General features: G+C 32.6%; 1 protein-coding gene across 1 annotated transcript in view; it reads left to right on the top strand.

Annotated features, from left to right (window-relative positions):
- The first annotated feature begins 892 nt into the window (after positions 1-892).
- Positions 893-18,155, top strand: part of LOC106670930 (epidermal retinol dehydrogenase 2-like) — a 127,941-nt gene continuing 110,678 nt past the window's right edge. The window contains exon 1 of the mRNA XM_014401610.2: positions 893-1,010. The gene's annotated coding sequence lies outside the window, so the exon portion shown is untranslated. The remainder of the gene's footprint in view (positions 1,011-18,155) is intronic.

Genomic DNA, 18,155 nt, shown 5'->3' with positions numbered 1-18,155 from the left:
CTCTCTCATTTTTTTGACAAACTAAAAAAGCTTCTGGGTTGCAACAACACGCTGTTTTGACCTTTTGTATAAGGTATATACGTGGTAACAATTTCAATTAGTGTAAGATCACAAAATCTGGCTGGAACTTTAGGAAAACTCTGTATATTCTGCATAGACTTAGGTAATTGAAAAAAATAAACTGTGAAAATGGTTTGTCGAAAAAATTTAATATTCAGATTCTCATTGAATAATAAACGTTTCATAGTTTCTCGCTATATTATTTTTTTGCATACTCCACTTGATGATGCACCGGAAAATAGGATTAATTTATTGCAACAACCTTCACCCGCTGTTCTCGAGGAATTTCGCCAGAAGATAATTAAATGGTGTGCAGGAACAAACATCAAGGTATTGTTGCTTATTAACCGTATTTGCAAAGAGCCATACGAAATTATAGAATAATTGTAGAGTAATGTTTGACGTAAAGGCTTTGTCTCGTCTAAACTTAATTTTTTTTAAAGGAAATGAGGTCAGGTATTGGCTGAAATATCGCTGCGAATTGGGGTGAAGCAATCGCCACTACGAACAAGAACTTTGGATTTCAACATATCTGAACTTATTCCCACACATTGGAACAAAAGTTCGCTTGCATAGACCAAAAGAGACCAGGGGGAAATAAGTGGCAATAAACCTTGAATGTCTTTCGGCCGCCTTTCTTTCTCGGAGATCGTACGAAATCACATCAACGATTCCAAAGCTCGTGCTGTCGAAATCAGCATAATCTCATTGTGAGAGGGATAAACCGGAATCCTCGCGACCTTCGCATCCCTTGAACAGAGATATTCCGAAATAAAGAAATCCTTAGGCGAGGAGGTCTTGCGAGACCGTGAGCCGTGGACCCCCACTAGCGATCCCCACTTCGGCGAAGTGCTCTTGCTGGCCGCCGTCGACCCTTCAGTTCTTGTGCTATAGTGTTCTTAGTGGTTTCGTGTGTTCCCATTTTCATATCTCCTCGTGGAACTGAAAAGGTGAGCTGTCATTAACTGTCAACCACTTCGATGACCACCCTTCGGGCGTTGGGTTGCAATTTGATAATTCATTAATATTTCTGGTTCTGGAATAACAATATCTTGAAGGAAATATTAATATCAAAAACAAAATTCTCAAAAAATACCTTATTTTAGGGATAGGTAAAATCAAATGGGTGAGAATTTACAACGAAGAACACAGCGGATATATTGCAACAAGCACAGTATCATCTCATTTAACAAAATAAATATACCACAAGCAAAACGTTTGATTTTTTTATATTGAATTGTCAATTAGAAAAACAGTAATGTTTATAATACACAATGAAAAAAGTTGATGAGAAAAATTCCATCAAGGCTCAAGCTCATCAGAATATTTAAACTAATTTCTATCAGGCTACGAGAAACTTTATTGATTTTAATTGGTTTATCATCATTTCCTCTGGGAGAATTCTCAAAAAGATTTTTAACTTAAAAACAGTTCTAATATTTATTCTCCTCTTCTGCATTCCTTGTTGTTGATTTAATTTAAGTTGCATTTAAGGTGTTTTTCAAATTATTATTGAAGATATCAATTTCGAGGGCACCAGCCTCCCATCATCAGTGTTGTTTCATTTATGGAAAATGAACAAAATTTCAATTTAATTGTCACAACATCAAATGTATATAAAAAAATGAAACGAGAGTGAAAAGTGGAGGCTGGTGCCCCCAAATCGATATCTTCAATAAATGAATTTGATGGAATGGTCGTGAAATCCTTTAAAAAACACCTTAAAAACAACTTAGTGACATTATTATTTTCTGGCAATCAATAATAAAACTTTTTTAACTGGTAATTTTTATATTGGTTTGTTCTTGTTGTTGTCATTTTATATTAAGCTAATAAATCGGATAGCTAAAAAAAGTTAAAACTTTAATTTTAGGAATGTTCTTATGTTATACAATTGAAAAACTGTCAACTTGGCCTAACTAACCACTATTGAATAAAATATTCAAAATTGTTATGCAATGTTTTTTTCTTTACAAAATAAATAAAATATGAATTATATAATGTAAGTACGTTAGGAATATGTAAACCTTTATTTATTTTCATTTTTTAAGAACCATCAACCATCATCATTTATCAGGATAAAGATTTAATCAATATATTAAAAACGTTATATTATTATTTCCCAGTAATTATTATTATTTTTTAACTTTCTCACTATTTTTCTTGGCTATTTACAAAATTGTGGTGATTCGTTCATATTAAATAAAAATGAAAAAATAATTGTTTTTTTAATAAAATAATCGAATAAATATTTAGTACTTTAAAGCATAAAACATTTAAACATATTTTTGTTTTTGTAGTTTCATGATAGAAAAAATAAATAGGGTAAAAAATTATTTTTTAAAAATATATATTTACTTGATACCATTTTTATTTAAAATGAAATACACTAAATTGACTAATCGCGATTGTTAAAATATGCACTATCGTTTGAATGATTTTCTCAATTTGAACATAAGGCAATGATCCGAAATGAACACAGCTTCTCTGTTAGGATAGCTTTAGATAGAAACCAATTCAGGGTTCCATCGTCACCGTTCTACGAGTAAATGGCACCTGAAGAAGAAGAATTGTATTGAATTTTTATAGCACTGTGGATGAGGGATTTGTTTAGGCCAAATCACCCCAATTTAATATAATTAACTGGTAACAGGAATTTGTTATAGAAAAACTTCAAATACTTGATATAATTCATTTCAATAGGATTGAGCACATTTTCAAAAAAGTAAAACCCTAGATAAAGATTTTCATTATGTTAAAAATCCATACATAGGACTTAGTTTTATGCTATGAGTAGAACATCAAAGAAAATAACCATTAATTGAAACGACGTGATTTTTTGTTAAATATGATAATGGTTAGGACCCTATGTGGATTTTCCCGTATAATCATGCAATTTATTGATGGAGTGCTACGTTACTAATAATATTTAAAAACATTAAGTATAAAGAATATTTTAATCTTTTTAAAACAACGAGAAAACTTTTTGTACCACTAAAAATTGGAAAAAGTATAAATTAGTGGATCCATCGAATATGTTATAACAAGCACAAACCACTTGACATTGCTAAATATCATGCTGAAAATCGGAGAAAATGGTTCAAAAATACAGCGAAAACGCACAACTTTGCTAAACGTAAATTTTGAGTATAACAATGAATAAAAATTGGCGTATGAGTTCGAATCCCGCTTGTGACACTGACTTCTTTATCTCAACTAAAATCTGAATTAAAGATTAATTAATTGAAAAGGATTTATTTGGTCAAGCGGACCACGAAACCTAATAACCGTATGAAAGTTTGACATTATTCTCTCTCTTAATAAAAAAAGCAAATTAAGCTTAAAAATTTGGTCATGAATACTTAAATCAGTTGCCACAAATAATTATTAATCAGACATTTATTTGAAAATATAATCCAAGGGTGTCTATAATGAAACGTAATTATGTAAGAATAAAATATAATATATTTAAAAATAGACATGCAGTTCTTAATTGTACAGAGTTGTAAAAATTACCAGAGACGTTGACAATTATGAAATTTAGCTACTATTATTTATTTAATTTTTTTTACGTAACTACATTCGCGTTCAACACACAGTGACATGAAATACGCAAATTGCGCTATTCATTCACGGTCGAGGGGCTTTCATTACCTAACTGATCCCTGTTTGCCGGGTCATATTTGTCTTTCGAGGGCCGGCGAATTATGAGGGATTCGAGCACAATTTTCGTCTTCAACAATTTTTTAAACAAATGCAGGAATTGAATACTTTCGGGGTGTACTTGAAACTTGGCAGAGGCTTTTTCATATCGTGTAAAAAAACAGATTACGCGATATATTCGTGTAAATTTTATTATGTAAGTCCTGGACAAAGAGATACCTCAGTAAGTATTATTTTATAACAAAACAAATTTTTTTCAGCTAAATTTGAATAGAATCTTGTTATCTAATAGCCTAATTGCTAATAAAATGTTAATCCCTGGAAATAATAGCAAATATTGACTGACAAATATTGACAAAAATAATACGTAAATCCAATTGTGTTTATGAAACTCAAATCTCTTACTACTATCTATGTAAATGTTTGTAATTGGAAGTGCTAGTTGATTGTTGATTTCTGAACACAATTATATCAAGAGTAAAAAATCGGAAAATATCGGTGTCGGTAATTACAACAAAAGAGGACGAAATAGGAGTCATTTCTATTTTTTTTATATAAACTACTGGAAGCTTACTGAAGATTATTATTGAGGATCGCTTCAAATCCCTGTTTGACAGTTTGGTAACTCACTCAGAGACCTGAAATGTCAACCAACATAAAAAAATAAAGAGGGTCATAAATAATGCCACGCATATCCAGAAGAGGAAAATGAAACCACCGCTAAATAAAGTTCATAAGGAACGACATAAACCTTTTGCCCGTGACCGTATCTACTGAAGGAAGGTATAGAGAAAGATCCTATTTTCAGATGTGAAAACATTAACCTCAATGATGATAGATTACTTTATTCCCACGACCTGCTGACAGAAGAAATGGTTTCGAAAAGGAAATTAGGTGGATGACGGGTGATGATATGGGGTGGCATCGGTTAAAATAAGAAATCATAAATCGTTTCTGTTTCTAGTACTATGAACAGTATACAATATATAAAATTGATAGAAAATTAATTATCAAAATACTCAGAGACAATACCAAGAGAATAATTTGTATTCCAACAGGCTTCGATGCTGTCCATACAGCGAAAATAAAAAAAGTCTTTTTTCAAAGGGAAAAAATCAAGTTCTTAAATGGTCAGCTAAGTCTCCAGAATTTAATATTAACAAAAATCTATGGGGGATGCTTATAATGCTGCGCCAAGTCCCAGAATACATAAGGGATGAAGCCCAACATCCAGGAAGACTGGGAGGAAAGAAACTTTTCGAAGATGTTCGTCACCTCTGTGACCTTCCATATCGAATACTGATCTGTAGCAACGTGGAGCATCATTGCATATAAAAGCATGTAAAATTCAAAAACCGCTTAAAACGTTACACTAATTCTAATGTGTGATGATTAGTGACCGTTAATCGATAATTATTCAATATTCGTTTTCGTATCTTTTTGTCCGGAACCTTAAATCTCTTTTGTGCGCATAATTCGACAAGTGGTATATATAAAGAAATTGAAAAATTGAATTATCACACCTCAATAGTTGATCACTTTCAGGTGTGGTATGGGCCAAATTTATGTTCAACATAAGCACCATATCAGAGGTGCAATTTCATATCAGATATAAGAAATTTCGTTAAAGTTTTCTTTTTATACACGTCAGTCGGATAAGAGTTTGTAAATGCTTATTATTACCCTCGTGAATTTTTCCCAGCGAAGAATATTCGCTTTATTATTCTCGAATACAACCAACACTCTAGCCAAGAGTTTTTGGACAGGCAAATTAATTTACATACAAAAATAAATCTTTAAGATATCATAGTGATTGAACATTATTGATCAATCATCATTTCGAACTCAACTAATTTGCAACTGGAGCAAAATAAAACAAAAACTAGGTGATTCTTACGAGAAAAATTAAAAGAAAATTAAAACTGTGTTTGCTTATGTAAAACATGTTTACATTGTCATGAACTATAGGTAACATTATCAAATGATTTTCTTATATCCTACTACAAAATAAATAAGCGTTTTTATTTAAAATGAACAATTTGAAAGACGACAAAAATGTCGAATTATGTATTTCATTTTAACGCGATGGCCATTCTCTTATAATACATTTTTAAACTAAGAACGATTTGTACAATGTATTCAGTATGTAAAATTGCTAATTTATTACAATTTTTTGTGATTTCCATCAAAAGTTAGCCCTAGAGGAAACTGGATTTCATAAACTCATTTCATTTCAACACTGTTGATGAGCCAACGAAAAAGAAAGAGAAAGTGAGATTTGTAAACGGTTGTATGATTTTTTAAACTAAAACCCAAATCGTGTATGTAATATAAAAAAAAATGTGCGAAATCCCTTTCTTGCCTTGAAATCAAATTTTTGATTTTACTTATTTAAGAATTTTGTCATACATTAAGTTAGAATTTTTGATTATTTGTTTATTATTCAACATCTATATACGTAAACGTAGACTCAAATCAAAAAATGATTCGTTCATGACGCGGCAAACAACTATTTTCACTTGGAAGTATGTTTCAAACATTTTTTGATAAATGTCAAATAATTTAATCAAAAGCTTTTAGACGATTGAACGAGGAAATGCAAGTCAAATCGCATTACTGTATTGATTAAAATACTTAAATATAAAGAAATGAAAAGTAGCAAAGAACCTTAAAACTTTAACAATAAGTTTGAAGATTAGATCTTTTTGTAGCTTGATCATTTGGAACCAAAAACTGTCCTGCAGCGAGGTTCGGAAGATCAAAATGATCAGAATCGACCGACCTACTGGTTTATCAACCCGCAGGCCACAAAAGGATTTTTCAATAAAATTATTGTATAATTTTTAAAAACGGCTGAAATGTCAGGAACAAAGTTTCTTTAATGAGAATGTTTATGTCTCAATAAAAAATGTATATTATACTAGTCAGAAAAATAATTTTTCCCATCAATATTTTTTATTTTATTTGCTGCTATTTGCTGATATACATAAGCTCAAATCTGCACACATGTGTACATAGTAGAGTCTATCGATTCTCGCAGCTTTTGTAATTTACAATAAATTACCATCCGGGGAAAGACTCGCTCCCGAAGCTATCGACAGTTAAGTCATTTCACCAACCAACACAAGCAGCTCTTAAATCCAAACATATTCAGAGATTCACTTATTCTTAAATAAAGCCTTTTCTATTTACACTGCCTTTCACTCAGTTAGAGTGGAGTATTCAATATTTTCCATCACCCTCTATACATATTATTCAACTCACCTAATTGAGGATCGAATATTAATAAATATGCTACTCTAAATTCCGCCATCCGTCCTCTTACACTCATTCAAGCTAATAAGTACATTCACTCTTAATACAAGCTAGGTTACAAAATTACTACTATATACAACGGCTACTATTACATACAATAAAACTTCTCTGTTTCTTCCAATGGAAAAAAGAATGGAAACAGGGGACCCAGATTTTCTTTCTGCTCTCTGCTGACGTGGTCAAGGACAATTCTCTTATTGGGAGGTATTCCTATAGGCTCTCTATATGGTGCCAAGGATTTGCACTCTTCTGGTATTCATATCTGTTACTAATAATTTAATTTAAAGATATACATCAGGCAAAACTTTTTATAAAATCAGCTTTCATTAATTTTGGATTAGATTGACTTTTACCTTAAATAAAACTGAAACCATCCTTTTGACATGTGTAATATTTTGAAAGTTCAAGCGAATGTTGACGCTAACAATCTATGGAGCAGAATATGCGTTTCCGCGGCAATTTGGGAAATTAAACTATTTCGCGAAAACACCACATATCTAAATGTTTTGAAGTACATCGCGTGACCATCCCATTTGAATGGAACTACATTGTTATTTGCCGACCATTTTATTTTGCACACGTTACTTGTACGCCTTGATCCATTTCAAACTGACAGCAAATTCTCATGAAAATTCTCTCAAAAATCTCAATCGTTATTTCAATACTTTCGACATGGCGAAAAAATCGTTATTTTCTATTGGTGGAATTTCTTCTTAAAATGTAATTCATCAATCTGCTTCTAGATTAGTCATTAATGATCTTAACCATCGCGACACACGAAATGCTACAACAAAAGCGAACACTAAGCGGATCAAAATTACCGTTAATTGTGTGATTTGTATTATTATTGCTTTCCAAACAAAGACAGGTATGTCTCGTCTTTGTTGTCTGTATTCGGCTAACTAATAATTCTACACTAATGAGGTACACGAAGGTATAAATTTGTGCCGCCAAACCTTAATATCACACCCGCAGATGTCAATAATTTACCCTACTCAGACTGTTTACTTTACATGCTCACTTTTATATCAAATTCAGTTATCAGTATATTATAAAATAAAACCAAAATTCCAACGACAACATTCTGTTATGCATCTTGTGTCACGAGATTGGAACGGTTTTGAAACCGGTCGAAGTATAATGACCTCGCTGCAGCCATTTTAAATTCCTTGTGAAAGTATAAGGGTGTATGAGAGGTCTGTTCGTTTTCTTTGTATGTATTGTTTATTATTGGATTGATTATAAGCTATAATAAATCAGTTAAATTATATTTCGCTGCGGCGTAATGAAAAGTAAAAGCATAGCCAATTTTCTTCAGCCTTGAACGTCCATGGTTAAAAGTGACCCTTGGGTCTATAAGTGGTAGTTGGAAGTAGCGAGGTCGGGTAGCTTGCTAGATTGTGTTACTCCTTTGATAAAGAAATGCTACAAAAAAAAAAAAGGTGTTTGATTCAAGCAGAATACTGTCGACATGGCCAAGTTGGCCTGGTGTGAGTGTAGATAGGCATCTTGCAAAAATAAATCAATACTGCAAAATTCCACTACACGTACATGAATTTTATCATTTTTCTAGTGACACAGGCATGTTACTTGCGTATATCTTATTGTTTGTCAGTGCTGCTTATTCAATTATATTGAACATAATATACAGGTTTGATGTTCGTTGATCGACCTGCAGGTAATCTATGTAGGGTTCCAATCTTCGTAGAGGTCATTAGACATGTGAAAAAAAAAATTAATGCTGGGTTCACGGCGCATTCGGCACCTTATAGTGCCATCATCAGGGCCTATTTTATTATCAATTCAAATAAATACAATTACAGGGCGCAAAATTGAAAGTACACAAGGCTTGGTAATCTTCACTAATCCTAGCAGTCCAACCAGAGGAGACGGGGTGCGTCGCTCTCTCTCTCTCTCTCTCTCTCTCTCTCTCATTAATTTTAATCTTTTGTATATAGTTTCTGTAAATAGCTGTAATTTTAGTTTTAAATATATTCTCTATGATCACAAAAGCACCTGTAAGAAATTGCTAGCCAGAACACAAAAATAGTTGGAATTTCAGTCACATGGATTTTTAGCGAGGAATTGTTTTACTTTGGTATAAATTATTGTTTTCATTGTCAAATATGAATATTGTATGTTAATAATTACTTATAATTTTATGGAGATGTTTATTTTCACCGTCAAAAATGTATTATGTTGGCCATGTGCTCCCTTAAACCCAAAACGCTTGTACAACCCTACATATAATATACAGGCTTTATTATTTAAATTATTATTAAACATAAACCACTCAAAGTAGAAAACGTTTTAGTGCATTAAACTCAGCATGAAAAAAGCTGTTAAAAACATGCAAACTAATACCGATAAGTTTTCTTTTTCATTTAAAACTGATTGTCAGTTCATAGTCAGTACACCCTGTTCATCAGCGATCAAACTGGTTCAGATTTTTTAAAACTGGAGGAAAATATTTCTAAATTATAATTAATGTGTAAAATTTTAAAAAGTAAATAATTTACTATTAAATGATATTTTATGTTAATCGTTTACAAATTCTACAATTTTAAATTGTAATATCATACTAGTGTGTCATTTCGTTGTTGGACACATCTTTGTGACAGTAAAGGCGAGCGACGGTATGGAATAAGCTGTAGTACAAAGGAGCGAGGCGAAAACGTTTTTACTGCTAAGTAAGAGCAGAAATTAAGATGAATTCAGGAAAATCCTTTAAAATTTCACTAAAAGGACAACACAATCTTTTCAGCATTTTATTTTTTATTTATTTTTTATTTTTTGTGCAGGAAAATAATTTGGACTTTTCTTTTAAATCTTGCCATGCTTGATATTGGAAGTGACCTTTGGAAGTGACGATTGTGGAACGATAATAAGTTGTGTTTTTCAATAAATGGTTTATATATTTCAATTGAGGTTGGGGCGTAAAGAATTTTGAAAACTATTTTTATGCCGTGCCATTACCCATATGTGTCTACTATGGGGGTAGTTCATTACTTCTTGTTTATCGAAAAGTCGTTCTCAGGACAACAGAAGGCATTGCTGCCTAAGAAATGTAAAAGCTCTCTTTTCTCACTTGAATAATGCGGTCACCTCTTTGACCTTCCAGTTTCATTACATCAAATAATTCACCATTATATACAATAAATGCAATGGTATTTTAATTACTGAATCGATTCAATTTCTGAATTTTGTAATTGTATTAATTTAGTATTTACTTTTTAATTTTACAATTAAATCCATTGCAGTTCGTGGTCCGATTGGCCAATTAACATTTTTCAATTAATTAATATTTATGTAAGGCATTGGTTAAGATAAAAAAGTCAGTGTCACGAGCGGGATTCGAACCTTCGGCTAAATACGCCGTTGCTCTACCACTGAGCTTTCGTGACTTCGTTCCGCTCGTACACTAATTTCTCATCTCAACCACACTTTTGAATTGTCCCTACTGTTTGCCATTTTTCAAATGTCGTGTAATCTATTTGATTCTCTATTAATTAATTGAAAAATGTTAATTGGTCAATAGGACCACGAACTGCAATGGATTTAATAATTAAACTGAAGAATATCTTCACTAAAGCTCTCCGTGGCCATTTCATTTGTCGCCGAGAATCGAATCCTTATTACACGACATTTGAAAAATGGCAAAAAGGATGGAATCACGTGACACTGACTTTTTTTATCTCTACCAATACCTTCCATAAATATTAATTAATTTTTACAATTAAACTTTTATACGCTTTAATTGTAAGTGGTTATTAAAGTATTACTTTTTTTCTGTTCTAATTTCAGAATTTTTTTTCAATGTGTAGGGGCTCAATAATTAGCCTTAAAAGCCAGCGTTAGTTGTGGAAGAGCCGACTAACTTCATTCACTCTATTAAGTCTGAACATAATTTTCAGCATCATTTATTTCAAATTTTAACTTTATTAGTATGCGCTAACGTTTTCAAGCATCTGCTCTTGCATAAACTTAAATCAGTTTAGAATATTTCATTTAAAGAGGAATAATATGAGAAGTTCACGTGCAACACACTCAAATCTAAAACCACTTCGAAATCTTAAAGTTTGCTTAACTTTATTTAAGAACTCTCTAGGAATAATCTATCTAATATTATACATCAGGAAAATATATAATTATAAATGACAAAAACATCTCGGGAATAATTAATTAATGACACAGCCGATCTTGATCAATATAAAACAGTTTGATGTGGACTAGTTTTTTTGTAAAAGCGTTCGTCCACGATATGTGTGAGCTCACACATCACATCTTTTTTATGCATCCTCAACCGTTTGATGTTGTAGTCTAAATGTAGGACAAAACATACAACAAACTGAGACATATTGGATAATCTTTTGCTAGCATGCGACCAACTACGATGAATGGCTTTTATTTTTTTCTCAATACCGACGAGACACCCAATGTACCAAAACCAAAATTAGGTATATACACCATAATTTAATTGTTTTTAAAATCAGAATAAACAACTCAAGTTCATACTTAATGAACTTGATTTAAAGAAATAAAATAACAATATAGGGTAGATTGTTACAAATTCACCTCACAGAGACCTCGTGTTTTAAACAAACAAATGTTTGTCTCTTGAAAACAGACAGAATTATCTTTTCAATCAACTCTAACGAAGTTTCATTATTTTTTAAAAAGAGTAAGTTAATATAATAGTTATATAAAAGTTCAGAACAAGCTTGTCATAATAATATTAGCAATTGAGATGTGGGCTTGTAAAGATATCGACTATTTTTCATGACTTGTGCTTATTTTGCAAAATATTAACCCAGACGTCCGATGTAAACGCTTTGATATTCAGGTCAAGATTAAATTAATATTTTCGAATGGATCTATCAACGGAACCGAATGGCAGCGTTCCATCCATTCCAGCTTAGTCAAAAATTAAAATAACCCCTGGTAACAAATCATACTTTGATCTCCTCAAGGTCTGCAAAATAGAAAAGCAAATTCTGGTTTCGCCTCGTTGAAACTCGAAGAGATTACACTACAAGAAAAACACCAAAGTCACGAATAGATATAAATCAAAATCGCCAAACTTAATCTGCCCTGCTACTACATGCTTCAGCTAATAAACATTGAAGTTTAGAGGCTGAATTACGGACAGTTAGATTTTTCATTCAAGATTAATTACCAATACGAAGGACGTAAAATTGAATTTAGGAAGTTTTTTGCCTATAGGGAAAATGAAGATTAAGTTCTACTACGTAAAAACAGCAGAAACTTTAGGCAAGAATATAACGTTCAAATAACTATTCCGTTTTTGCAAAGTATCATTTTGTCAGAAATACAGTATTTTAAGAATTCAAAAAAATTACAATACACTGTTAATAAGAAAATAAAACACCCAGTAAATTCATCAATTTGGATTAAATGGTAATGATTCAAAATGGCCTGGCTTGTGAAAAAAACAGAATGATATTTTTTCTCTTTTTCGCTTGTGCTACCACATGAACTACTGGATATAAATATGTAACAACTAACATAATTTTAAACACGTGAGGATAAATCGGCCAGGCATACCTGCATACATCTCTCACATTTGTTGTCTGTTTTTGTGTGGATACATTCCAAATATTCCATAATTTGCTCCGAGCCGTTCACCCAGCCGGCAGGAGGATTTAATGATTAAATATAATCCCCTTCTTGTATGCCTAGCGAGGGCCTTATGGAGAATAAAAACTACTAATATCGAAATAACGTGGAAAAGTATCTCTCAGTGAGCCCCAGGTTAAAACTTGCTCTGTAGGCCCACCCGCCCTTGCCAAGAAATCTAGGTGCCTAAAAATGAAAACATGAAAATAGTTCAAAAGCGCTATATCAAATCACTATCGCGCACTTATATATAAAATCCAACATACAATGATACCCTTCCCAATTATTTGATGCTAGCAAGCATTTATAACTAAAAGGTTTTTAAACGCCTCTCATTGAATACATTCTCCCAAACCATCTTTCCCTGTGAACAGTATAGGTTGAACAAAATATCATTTTCCAGGACATCAGGAATATGACATCTATCACATTTGTTGTCTGTTTTTGTGTGGATACATTCCACATATTCGATGATTTGCTCCGAGCCTTTTTATTAATGAGAAGTCATTTTTTGACATGCCAGAACCATGGAATCTAGGATTCCTTTGCATTTTACGGTTTGTAAAGGTAAAAAATGGTACCTGTGTGCGAGTATTCATTTTCCTTACACCATTTTCCTTTTACCATGACCTTAACCCGATGGTTAAAATAATAGAAAGAAACCACCCTCCTCCTAGACAGATTATTTAACAACATCGTCAACCCTCGAGTTTCCCTTAATGCTCGAGTGTCCTCTCATCCAGAAGAGCACATTTTTTATCCTTTTGCTTTATTCTAGTGGTGAACATGTTTGCCCACCCATGTGATCAAATAACTATGGCGGTTTTAATATTTGTATTTTTCAAACCGTTCAAAACGTTTCTGAAGTCCAGGTTTAACCTAACCTATTCCTAAAAAAGATTACAATCGTTATTTTAGTACATTTTCTGCTTTTTGTGATACAATCAATTGTTTAGTCCTTTTCATTTCTTTTATTAAAGCTCACATGGCACTACAAGGTGACATTTACTGATAATGTACACTTTTCAGAATGTTTCCCTACAATACATATATACATACGTCTGCGGAACTAACCTGAAGTTTCGCCCAGATGTAAAGATCTAAAGATGTAAAGATAAATATGTAGACCTGATGATGGTTTAATAAATCGAAAAGAAAATAAGCTTCATTAAAATGTCCTTTATAAAATTTGCAGTAAATAGCTAAAAGGAAATACTAGACCTGAAACACAAACAGTTTATGGGGGCGTCGGTGGCTACGACGGTTAAGGCGTTGACTCGGCGCTCATCACTTTAAGGTAAAGGTCCAGAGTTCGAATCCAGTAGCCTTGTATTCGCAGCCAACATACACAAACGAGCTTTTTTTTTAAACACTGGCATCACGTTGTTGAAATACCCTCAGGAAAAACGTGATTTAATTTTTTTAAAATAAAGGTAAAACGATTGGAAAAGTTCATTATAATTATATACCTTTACATGACCTCAAGGAAAATAACCGTTAATTTCAAACGTTGTGATTTTTGTTAAATATGATAATGGTTAGGGTGCTTCGTGACTTTTATTGGCATATTACTGAGTTTTAAATAATATTTCGAAACTTTAAACATAGTTTATTTTTATTCTTTTAAAGCGTCATGAAAATATTCTCTACCGCTGAAGAGAAAAAAGCACAGATAAACAGTACCAAAATATTATATTTACTCACATTATATAAACAATGGAAAAGTGTTGAATTTTGTAATTCAAATCGTTAGATAATAAAGATGAGTTCCTAGCAAAATCGGTTTAAAAAAAAAGGGATAAATTACACACCTCATTAGTAGACACGTCGAATATGTAATTACAAGCCATTATCAGCATAAAATACTTGACATTGCCGATCCAGCTGAAAATCGGGGAAAATGGGTGCATAAATAGAGAATATCGAAAAATTGCGCTATATGAAAAGTGGTTTGAGTATAACTATTAATAAAATTTGGCGTGTAAACAAATTTGATATTAATCTACTTAATAAAAAAGGAGAAATATTGAATAAATTTGACCACGAAACTTGAATCAATGGCCCAAAATAAATAACAACCCGAGCATTTTTTGAACACATAATGCGATGGAGTTAATAATGCAATAAATTATACATTACATACAACATTACAAATAATGTTATAAATTTATTAATAATGAAATTTAATATTATGAAAAAATAGAGATGCATCTATAGTTGTTAATTGTACGAAGTTGTAAAACAATTATGAAATTTAGCTTTTTTTTAATTTTTTACGTAACTACATTCGCGTTCAATTCACAGTGATATTAAAAACGCAAATTACTCTATTCATTCACGGTCGAGGGGTTTCATCACAAACCTATATCCAAAACAAAATTATAATAATAATACGATGAAAGTGAGTGCTATAAAAATCAAACATTTTAGAAAGGGAAACTTTAAAAATAAAGAGACTTTCAGCTCGGCTAAGTAACCTCGGACGACTATTATCAACGACTCTTGATGAGCATTCGTTTCGGGCGCCTGGCTTTTTTCGGGCTGTGAGTGTAAAAATGACGATGATTCAACAGAAACCTTTCGAAATTAAGCCCCCTTCCCTCGGTAAATACAGTGTTTATTTGCAGAAACCAGGAAAAAAAGCTCAGTCGACAAACGTTTTCCTTTCGCGAGTATGCAAATTCAAAATCATATTGAACACGTCGTTACAAGACGTCTACCGTATACGATTTTGTTTATTCATTCTGACTTTAATTCATTGAACGAATCAAGATTTGGTGAAAGTAAAAATTAAGTTTTAATCGAAATTAAAGGCAACTGACAAAGAATTTTCTTTGCATTAACTCACAGAACCGTTGCTTTTTGGCAAAAAATATTTTATTTTGAGCATGCAAAATTCTAATCTGGTATCTGATTGTTAAAGTTTGTCTTTCATAAAGGTGTTCAACTTGCATTTTTTTTTCAAGCTAAACGTTTATTCTGTAGAACTGACATAAAAAACAGTTGATGAGAAAGCGATATTCAATTCTATTTGACTGTAAGATCAATAATTGATTCGTGTATTCTGCTCTATTGATAAAACCCAACGTTCGCTTTTAACCTCTATGGCTTTTGATCTAAAAATACTTACTCCGTTCACACCTCGTTTATTTGAACCGTGTGTTGACCTTAAAACGCGATGATATTCCATTGGAAAAGGAACGTTTCAGCCAAAATGTAACAATTTGTGCGTCGTCACTAACGAAATGTAAAACCTTGCGTAGTCATTATGAGAAAATAATTATGATCATAAATAGAGACCGGATTTCCTTGGCTGTATTTCTTGATCGTTTTTAACCTTCTCTTACAGTCCTCACATTCTCTGTCTGTCTTTTTTTCATCTTATTATTCTATTTATTTTTCTCTCTCTTCTTTTTAATCTTTCTTACTTATTAAGCTTTCCTATTTCTTTCACTCCTACTCCATCTGTCCATCTATTGATCGATGTATCTATCCTATCTATCTCTCTTTGCAATCTCACTCACTCTGCCTCTGTCTGTCTGTCTATCTCTCTTTCTCTCACTCTCTCTCTACCTCTCTTTCCCTCCCTCTATTTCCGTTTAAATCTACCGGATTTCCTTGCCTGCATTTCTTGATCTTTTTTAATTTTTTCTTACAGTCACACACATTCTCTATATACTCTATCAATCGTCTATATTTATGTCTTTTCTATCTTTCATCTTGCTCATTGTCATTTATTTTTGTCTCTCCCAATCCCACCCTCTCACTCTCACTCTTTATTTTCTCTCACTCTGTCTCATCGTCTTACAGCATTTTGCTCATTCGGTATTTCACTGTAAATTCTTCTTGACTCTCTTTCTGTCTGTCTGTCTGTCTGTCTGTCTGTCTGTCTGTCTGTCTCTCTCTCTCTCTCTCTCTCTCTCTCTCTCTTTCTCTCTTTCTCTCTCTCTCTTTCTCTCTCTCTTATTCCCTCTCATCCATGTAAGAGTGGTCCTCGAGACCAAATTTTGAAAGATTATGTAAATAAAGCGATATCAATCTCCCTCTCTCTCTCTCTCTCTTTCTCTCTCTCTCTCTCTCTCTCTCTCTCTCTCTCTCTCTCTCTTATTCTCTCTCATCCATGTAAGAGTGGTCCTCGAGACCAAATCTTGAGAGATTATGTAAATAAAGCCATATCAATCAATCTCTCTCTCTCTCTCTCTTTCTCTCTTTATTTTCTCTCTCTCTCTCTCTCTCTCTCTCTCTCTCTNGGAAATGAAAATACGGACTAAATGTTGGGATTGTGTAACGGACAAAACTCAATAATCGTGTTCGTTAACCGTACAACTAGACAACACATAATTCAGTAAATTACGTTAGAACTAGTCAATTTGGACTTAAATAAAAATGATTAAAAAAAAGAAAAAAGTTTTATTTGCTTTCAATTATCTTTTTTGAACGTATCTGTTGATTTGATCTTTATCTATTTATCTACCAATGTCTCTCGCTCTTTCCCTACTCCCACCTCATTCTCATTCCGTCTCCGAATCTTGTCTCATTCTCTGTATTTATTTCTTTTTCAACCTTTCTCCCTTTTTCACCGTCTCTTTCTCTCTCCTCTCTCACATGGTCTTTCACGCTTTTTCTCTACCCTCCCCTTCTTATTATATTTCTATCTGTCTTGCCCTTCATCCTTATCTCTCTCTCTTTCTCTCTCTCCACCTCTCCCTCTCTCAGGTTTTCTCTGCCTTTAATGGCTCTCAGTTCTTATTAATTTTCGAAGATCATCGGTATTTAATTGTTATCGGATATTATTGTTAGGTGAAGCTACAGGTTTGCAGAACTCACCGCTAATCTTTATATTATGTGAAATGATAAATTTATTTAAACATGTCCATCCAGATATACAATTTTAAATTATTTGCCGTATTTGCTGTCAATCCTTTCAATTGGTACTAAACTTTACGAACGCTTAGCGGGGAAAAAGTGCCGGTCGAAGGAGTTGCTAAATGTATTTTCCGATTCGGCTTATGTAATCGTTGCAGATGAAACCTTAGAAATCTCGCCAATGGGACTTGCTCTGCTAAAAACGTAACTTGAAACTAAAAGAATGTTTCGTATTTTATCTTGCATCACAGTCTGAGAGGCATAGTTGCTCAGCAACTTCTCGGATATTTCGACACACCGTCTAGAATCAACAGCCTCATGGATATGTTTATGCCACAAATATTACTTGCGCTATTTAAATTCACAACAATACACAACGCCCAAACAAGAATTAGGCTAATATAAATTTGGAGACAAACACGGACAACAACAAACAAGATGGACTTTGTGACATTTTGACTTAAAGGTAATTGGGATTCTATCTCTTATGATGGTTATTATTACAAAAAAGTAAACAATAATTAATTTTATAAACAAGCAAAGCCGGTTTTTCTGTAATCATGTACATAAAGTGGGCTTAATTATATTTTTAGATCGTTTTATTTTCCAATCTT

Source organism: Cimex lectularius, unplaced genomic scaffold, assembly GCF_000648675.2.
Source record: "Cimex lectularius strain Harlan isolate CLEC.00 unplaced genomic scaffold, Clec_2.1 scaffold294, whole genome shotgun sequence".
NCBI classification, from domain to species: domain Eukaryota; kingdom Metazoa; phylum Arthropoda; class Insecta; order Hemiptera; family Cimicidae; genus Cimex; species Cimex lectularius.
This window is presented reverse-complemented; position numbering and strand designations above follow the sequence as displayed.